This window comes from Amaranthus tricolor, chromosome 9 (genome assembly GCF_026212465.1).
Source record: "Amaranthus tricolor cultivar Red isolate AtriRed21 chromosome 9, ASM2621246v1, whole genome shotgun sequence".
Lineage (NCBI taxonomy): Eukaryota > Viridiplantae > Streptophyta > Magnoliopsida > Caryophyllales > Amaranthaceae > Amaranthus > Amaranthus tricolor.
Window position 1 is genome coordinate 12,196,872 of NC_080055.1, and position 9,811 is coordinate 12,206,682.

Below are 9,811 nucleotides of genomic sequence, written 5' to 3' on the forward strand. Positions count from 1 at the left end.
TATGTTTGAGCTACTTTATGCGCAAAAGTGCCGAAAACACTTAAAAACCCTTAAAATCGCATCTTAACACGTAATTTCTAGTATATGACTATTATTTACGATTCTAACCACCTCAAAACAATAATATATACCAAATAGTGTTGTGTGTAAAGTTTCGTGCAAAACAAACAAAGTTTGAGCTACTTTATGCGCTAAAGTGGCAAAAACGCTTAAAAACTCTTAAAATCGTAACTTAACACGTAATTTCTACAATATGACTATGATATACAATTCTAACCACTTTAACACAATAAAATATCCCAAACAGTGGTTTTTGCCAAGTTTTGTGCAAAACAAACTAAGTTCGAGCTACTTTATGCGCAAAAGTGCAAAAAATGCTTAAATCCCTTAAAATCGCAACTTAACACGTAATTTCTAGCATATGACTATGATTAATAATTCTAACCACTTCAACACAATAATATATACCAAACAGTGTTGTTTGTAAAGTTTTGTGTAAAACAAACTAAATTTGAGCTACTTTGTGCACAAAAGTGCATCAAACGCTTAAAAACCCTTAAAATCGTAACTTAACGCGTAATTTCTTGTATATGACTATTGTTTTCAATTCTAACTACCTCAACACAATAATATATACCATATAGTGTTGTGTGTCAAATTTCGGGCAATACAAACAAAGTTTGAGCTACTTTATGCGTTAAAGTGGCAAAACCGTTAAAAAACCCTTAAAATCGCAACTTAACAAGCAATTTCTACCATATGACTATGATTTACAATTCTAACCACTTCAACACAATAAAATATACTAAATACTGTTGTTTGCCAAGTTTCGTGCAAAACAAACTAAGTTCTAGCTACTTTATGCGCAAAAGTGCCAAACACACTTAAAACCCTTAAAATCGCAACTTCACACGTAATTTCTACTATATGACTATAATTTACGATTCTTACAACTTCAAAACAATAATATATACCAAATAGTGTTGTGTGTCAAGTTTCGTGCAAAACAAACTAAGTTTGAGCTACTTTATGCGCTAAAGTGGCAAAAACGCTTAAAAACTCTTAAAATCGCAACTTGACACGTAATTTCTACTATATGACTATGATATACAATTCTAACCACTTTAACACAATAAAATATCCCAAACAGTGTTGTTTGTCAAGTTTTGTGCAAATCACACTAAGTTCGAGCTACTTTATGCGCAAAAGTGCAAAAAAATCTTAAAACCCTTAAAATCGCAACTTAACACGTAATTTCTAGCATATGACTATGATTTATAATTTTAACCACTTCAACACTATAATATATACCAAATAGTGTTGTGTGCCATGTTTCGTGCAAAACAAACCAAGTTTGAGCTTCTTTGTGCACAAAAGTGCAACAAACGCTTAAAAATCCTTAAAATCGAAACTTAACGCGTAATTTCTAGTATATGACTATTATTTACAATTCTAACCACCTCAACACAATAATATATACCAAATAGTGTTGTGTGTCCAGTTTCGGGCAATACAAACCAAGTTTGAGCTACTTTATGCGCTAAAGTGGCAAAAACGTTTAAAAAACCCTTAAAATCGCAACTTAACACGTAATTTCTACTATATGACTATGATTTAAAATTCTAACCACTTCAACACAATGAAATATAGCAAATAGTGTTGTTTGCCAAGTTTCGTACAAAACAAACTAAGTTTGAGATACTTTATGCGCAAACGTGTCAAAAACGCTTAAAAATCCTTAACATTGCAACTTAACACGTAATTTCTAGCATATAACTATGATTTATCATTCCAACCACTTCAACACAATAATATATACCAAATAGTGTTGTGTGCGATGTTTCGTGCAAGAAAAACCAAGTTTGAGCTACTTTGTGCGCAAAGGTGCAATAAACGCTTAAAAACCCTTAAAATCGCAACTTAACACGTAGTTTCTAGTATATGACTATTATTTACAATTCTAAAAACCTCAACACAATAATATATACCAAATACTGTTGTGTTCCAAGTTTCGTGCAAAACAAACCAACTTTAAGCAACTTTATGCGTAAAAGTGCCAAAAATGCTTTAAAACCCTTAAAATCGCAACTTAACACGTAATTTCTTGCATATGTCTATGATTTATAATTCTAACCACTTCAACACAATAATATTTACCAAATAGTGTTGTTTGCCATGTTTCGCGCAAAACAAACCAAGTTTGAGCTACTTTTTGCACAAAAGTGCAATAAACACTTAAAAACCCTTAAAATCGAAACTTAACACGTAATTTCTTGTATATGACTATTATTTAAAATTCTAACTAGCTCAACACCATAATATATACGAAATAGTGTTGTGTGTCAAGTTTCGTGCAAAACAAACAAAGTTTGAGCTAGTTTATGTGCTAAAGTGGCGAAACGCTTAAAAACTCTTAAAATCACAACTTAACACGTAATTTCTACTATATGATTATGATATACAATTCTAACCACTTTGACACAATAAAAAATCCTAATCAGTGGTTTTTGCCAAGTTTTGTGCAAAACAAACTAAGTTCGAGCTACTTTATGCGCAAAAGTGCAAAAAACGCTTAAAAACCCTTAAAATCGCAACTTAACACGTAATTTCTAACATATGACTATGATTTATAATTCTAACCGCTTCAACACAATAATATATACCAAATAGTGTTGTGTGCCATGTTTCGTGCAAAACAAACCAAGTTTGAGCTACTTTGTGCACAAAAGTGCAACAAACTCCTAAAAACCCTTAAAATAGAAACTTAACGCGTAATTTCTAGTATAGGACTATTATTTACAATTCTAACCACCTCAACACAATAATTTATACCAAATAATGTTGTGTGTCATGTTTCGGGCAATACAAACAAAGTTTGAGCTACTTTATGCGATAAAGTGGCAAAAACGTTTAAAAACCCTTAAAATCGCAACTTAACATGTAATTTCTACTATATGACTAGGATTTACAATTCTAACCATTTCAACACAATAAATTATACCAAATAGTGTTGTTTGCCAAGTTTCGTGCAAAACAAACTACGTTTGAGCTACTTTATGCGCAAAAGTGCCGAAAACACTTAAAAAACCCTTAAAATCGCAACTTAACACGTAATTTCTAGTAGATGACTATTATTTACGATTCGAACCACCTCAAAACAATAATATATACCAAATAGTGTTGTGTGTAAAGTTTCGTGCAAAACAAACAAAGTTTGAGCTACTTTATGCGCTAAAGTGGCAAAAACGCTTAAAAACTCTTAAAATCGCAAATTAACACGTAATTTCTACAATATGACTATGATATACAATTCTAACCACTTTAACACAATAAAATATCCCAAACAGTGGTTTTTGCCAAGTTTTGTGCAAAACAAACTAAGTTCGAGCTACTTTATGCGCAAAAGTGCAAAAAATGCTTAAAGCCCTTAAAATCGCAACTTAACACGTAATTTCTAGCATATGACTATGATTTATAATTTTAACCACTTCAACACTATAATATATACCAAATAGTGTTGTGTGCCATGTTTCGTGCAAAACAAACCAAGTTTGAGCTACTTTGTGCACAAAAGTGCAACAAACGCTTAAAAATCCTTAAAATCGAAACTTAAACGCGTAATTTCTAGTATATGACTATTATTTACAATTCTAACCACCTCAACACAATAATATATACCAAATAGTGTTGTGTGTCCAGTTTCGGGCAATACAAACCAAGTTTGAGCTACTTTATGCGCTAAAGTGGCAAAAACGTTTAAAAACCCTTAAAATCGCAACTTAACACGTAATTTCTACTATATGACTATGATTTAAAATTCTAACCACTTCAACACAATGAAATATAGCAAATAGTGTTGTTTGCCAAGTTTCGTACAAAACAAACTAAGTTTGAGATACTTTATGCGCAAACGTGTCGAAAACGCTTAAAAATCCTTAACATTGCAACTTAACAAGTAATTTCTAGCATATAACTATGATTTATCATTCCAACCACTTCAACACAATAATATATACCAAATAGTGTTGTGTGCGATGTTTCGTGCAAGAAAAACCAAGTTTGAGCTACTTTGTGCGCAAAGGTGCAATAAACGCTTAAAAACCCTTAAAATCGCAACTTAACACGTAGTTTTCTAGTATATGACTATTATTTACAATTCTAAAAACCTCAACACAATAATATATACCAAATACTGTTGTGTTCCAAGTTTCGTGCAAAACAAACCAACTTTAAGCAACTTTATGCGTAAAAGTGCCAAAAATGCTTTAAAACCCTTAAAATCGCAACTTAACACGTAATTTCTTGCATATGTCTATGATTTATAATTCTAACCACTTCAACACAATAATATTTACCAAATAGTGTTGTTTGCCATGTTTCGCGCAAAACAAACCAAGTTTGAGCTACTTTTTGCACAAAAGTGCAATAAACACTTAAAAAACCCTTAAAATCGAAACTTAACACGTAATTTCTTGTATATGACTATTATTTAAAATTATAACTAGCTCAACACCATAATATATACGAAATAGTGTTGTGTGTCAAGTTTCGTGCAAAACAAACAAAGTTTGAGCTAGTTTATGTGCTAAAGTGGCGAAACGCTTAAAAACTCTTAAAATCACAACTTAACACGTAATTTCTACTATATGATTATGATATACAATTCTAACCACTTTGACACAATAAAAAATCCTAATCAGTGGTTTTTTTGCCAAGTTTTGTGCAAAACAAACTAAGTTCGAGCTACTTTATGCGCAAAAAGTGCAAAAAACGCTTAAAAAACCCTTAAAATCGCAACTTAACACGTAATTTCTAACATATGACTATGATTTATAATTCTAACCGCTTCAACACAATAATATATACCAAATAGTGTTGTGTGCCATGTTTCGTGCAAAACAAACCAAGTTTGAGCTACTTTGTGCACAAAAGTGCAACAAACTCCTAAAAACCCTTAAAATAGAAACTTAACGCGTAATTTCTAGTATAGGACTATTATTTACAATTCTAACCACCTCAACACAATAATTTATACCAAATAATGTTGTGTGTCATGTTTCGGGCAATACAAACAAAGTTTGAGCTACTTTATGCGATAAAGTGGCAAAAACGTTTAAAAAACCCTTAAAATCGCAACTTAACATGTAATTTCTACTATATGACTAGGATTTACAATTCTAAACCATTTAAACACAATAAATTATACCAAATAGTGTTGTTTGCCAAGTTTCCGTGCAAAACAAACTATGTTTGAGCTACTTTATGCGCAAAAGTGCCGAAAACACTTAAAAAACCCTTAAAATCGCAACTTAACACGTAATTTCTAGTAGATGACTATTATTTACGATTCGAACCACCTCAAAACAATAATATATACCAAATAGTGTTGTGTGTAAAGTTTCGTGCAAAACAAACAAAGTTTGAGCTACTTTATGCGCTAAAGTGGCAAAAACGCTTAAAAACTCTTAAAATCGCAAATTAACACGTAATTTCTACAATATGACTATGATATACAATTCTAACCACTGTAACACAATAAAATATACCAAACAGTGGTTTTTTGCCAAGTTTTGTGCAAAACAAACTAAGTTCGAGCTACTTTATGCGCAAAAGTGCAAAAAAATGCTTAAATCCCTTAAAATCGCAACTTAACACGTAATTTCTAGCATATGACTATGATTAATAATTCTAACCACTTCAACACAATAATATATACCAAACAGTGTTGTTTGTAAAGTTTTGTGTAAAACAAACTAAATTTGAGCTACTTTGTGCACAAAAGTGCATCAAACGCTTAAAAAACCCTTAAAATCGTAACTTAACCCGCGTAATTTCTTGTATATGACTATTGTTTTCAATTCTAACTACCTCAACACAATAATATATACCATATATTGTTGTGTGTCAAATTTCGGGCAATACAAACAAAGTTTGAGCTACTTTATTGCGCTAAAGTGGCAAAAACCGTTAAAAAACCCTTAAAATCGCAACTTAACAAGCAATTTCTACTATATGACTATGATTTACAATTCTAACCACTTCAACACAATAAAATATACTAAATACTGATGTTTGCCAAGTTTCGTGCAAAACAAACTAAGTTCTAGCTACTTTATGCGCAAAAGTGCCAAACACACTTAAAACCCTTAAAATCGCAACTTCACACGTAATTTCTACTATATGACTATAATTTACGATTCTTACAACTTCAAAACAATAATATATACCAAATAGTGTTGTGTGTCAAGTTTCGTGCAAAACAAACTAAGTTTGAGCTACTTTATTGCGCTAAAGTGGCAAAAACGCTTAAAAACTCTTAAAATCGCAACTTGACACGTAATTTCTACTATATGACTATGATATACAATTCTAACCACTTTAACACAATAAAATATCCCAAACAGTGTTGTTTGTCAAGTTTTGTGCAAATCACACTAAGTTCGAGCTACTTTATGCGCAAAAGTGCAAAAAAAATCTTAAAACCCTTAAAATCGCAACTTAACACGTAATTTCTAGCATATGACTATGATTTATAATTTTAAACCACTTCAACACTATAATATATACCAAATAGTGTTGTGTGCCATGTTTCGTGCAAAACAAACCAAGTTTGAGCTTCTTTGTGCACAAAAGTGCAACAAACGCTTAAAAATCCTTAAAATCGAAACTTAACGCGTAATTTCTAGTATATGACTATTATTTACAATTCTAACCACCTCAACACAATAATATATACCAAATAGTGTTGTGTGTCCAGTTTCGGGCAATACAAACCAAGTTTGAGCTACTTTATGCGCTAAAGTGGCAAAAACGTTTAAAAAACCCTTAAAATCGCAACTTAACACGTAATTTCTACTATATGACTATGATTTAAAATTCTAACCACTTCAACACAATGAAATATAGCAAATAGTGTTGTTTGCCAAGTTTCGTACAAAACAAACTAAGTTTGAGATACTTTATGCGCAAACGTGTCAAAAAACGCTTAAAAATCCTTAACATTGCAACTTAAACACCGTATTTCTAGCATATAACTATGATTTATCATTCCAACCACTTCAACACAATAATATATACCAAATAGTGTTGTGTGCGATGTTTCGTGCAAGAAAAACCAAGTTTGAGCTACTTTGTGCGCAAAGGTGCAATAAACGCTTAAAAACCCTTAAAATCGCAACTTAACACGTAGTTTCTAGTATATGACTATTATTTACAATTCTAAAAACCTCAACACAATAATATATACCAAATACTGTTGTGTTCCAAGTTTCGTGCAAAACAAACCAACTTTAAGCAACTTTATGCGTAAAAGTGCCAAAAATGCTTTAAAACCCTTAAAATCGCAACTTAACACGTAATTTCTTGCATATGTCTATGATTTATAATTCTAACCACTTCAACACAATAATATTTACCAAATAGTGTTGTTTGCCATGTTTTCGCGCAAAACAAACCAAGTTTGAGCTACTTTTTGCACAAAAGTGCAATAAACACTTAAAAACCCTTAAAAATCGAAACTTAACACGTAATTTCTTGTATATGACTATTATTTAAAATTCTAACTAGCTCAACACCATAATATATACGAAATAGTGTTGTGTGTCAAGTTTCGTGCAAAACAAACAAAGTTTGAGCTAGTTTATGTGCTAAAGTGGCGAAACGCTTAAAAACTCTTAAAATCACAACTTAACACGTAATTTCTACTATATGATTATGATATACAATTCTAACCACTTTGACACAATAAAAAATCCTAATCAGTGGTTTTTGCCAAGTTTTGTGCAAAACAAACTAAGTTCGAGCTACTTTATGCGCAAAAGTGCAAAAAAAACGCTTAAAAAACCCTTAAAATCGCAACTTAACACGTAATTTCTAACATATGACTATGATTTATAATTCTAACCGCTTCAACACAATAATATATACCAAATAGTGTTGTGTGCCATGTTTCGTGCAAAACAAACCAAGTTTGAGCTACTTTGTGCACAAAAGTGCAACAAACTCCTAAAAAACCCTTAAAATAGAAACTTAACCGCGTAATTTCTAGTATAGGACTATTATTTACAATTCTAACCACCTCAACACAATAATTTTATACCAAATAATGTTGTGTGTCATGTTTCGGGCAATACAAACAAAGTTTGAGCTACTTTATGCGATAAAGTGGCAAAAACGTTTAAAAACCCTTAAAATCGCAACTTAACATGTTAATTTCTACTATATGACTAGGATTTACAATTCTAACCATTTCAACACAATAAATTATACCAAATAGTGTTGTTTGCCAAGTTTCGTGCAAAACAAACTATGTTTGAGCTACTTTATGCGCAAAAGTGCCGGAAAAACCACTTAAAAACCCTTAAAATCGCAACTTAACACGTAATTTCTAGTAGATGACTATTATTTACGATTCGAACCACCTCAAAACAATAATATATACCCAAATAGTGTTGTGTGTAAAGTTTCGTGCAAAACAAACAAAGTTTGAGCTACTTTATGCGCTAAAGTGGCAAAAACGCTTAAAAAACTCTTAAAATCGCAAATTAAACACGTAATTTCTACAATATGACTATGATATACAATTCTAACCACTGTAACACAATAAAATATCCCAAACAGTGGTTTTTTGCCAAGTTTTGTGCAAAACAAACTAAGTTCGAGCTACTTTATGCGCAAAAGTGCAAAAAATGCTTAAATCCCTTAAAATCGCAACTTAACACGTAATTTCTAGCATATGACTATGATTAATAATTCTAACCACTTCAACACAATAATATATACCAAACAGTGTTGTTTGTAAAGTTCTGTGTAAAACAAACTAAATTTGAGCTACTTTGTGCACAAAAGTGCATCAAACGCTTAAAAAACCCTTAAAATCGTAACTTAACGCGTAATTTCTTGTATATGACTATTGTTTTCAATTCTAACTACCTCAACACAATAATATATACCATATATTGTTGTGTGTCAAATTTCGGGCAATACAAACAAAGTTTGAGCTACTTTATGCGCTAAAGTGGCAAAACCGTTTAAATAAAACCCTTAAAATCGCAACTTAACAAGCAATTTCTACTATATGACTATGATTTACAATTCTAACCACTTCACACAATAAAATATACTAAATACTGTTGTTTGCCAAGTTTCGTGCAAAACAAACTAAGTTCTAGCTACTTTATGCGCAAAAGTGCCAAACACACTTAAAACCCTTAAAATCGCAACTTCACACGTAATTTCTACTATATGACTATAATTTACGATTCTTACAACTTCAAAACAATAATATATACCAAATAGTGTTGTGTGTCAAGTTTCGTGCAAAACAAACTAAGTTTGAGCTACTTTATGCGCTAAAGTGGCAAAAACGCTTAAAAACTCTTAAAATCGCAACTTGACACGTAATTTCTACTATATGACTATGATATACAATTCTAACCACTTTAACACAATAAAATATCCCAAACAGTGTTGTTTGTCAAGTTTTGTGCAAATCACACTAAGTTCGAGCTACTTTATGCGCAAAAGTGCAAAAAAATCTTAAAACCCTTAAAATCGCAACTTAACACGTAATTTCTAGCATATGACTATGATTTATAATTTTAAACCACTTCAACACTATAATATATACCAAATAGTGTTGTGTGCCATGTTTCGTGCAAAACAAACCAAGTTTGAGCTTCTTTGTGCACAAAAGTGCAACAAAACGCTTAAAAAAATCCTTAAAATCGAAACTTAACCGCGTAATTTCTAGTATATGACTATTATTTACAATTCTAACCACCTCAACACAATAATATATACCAAATAGTGT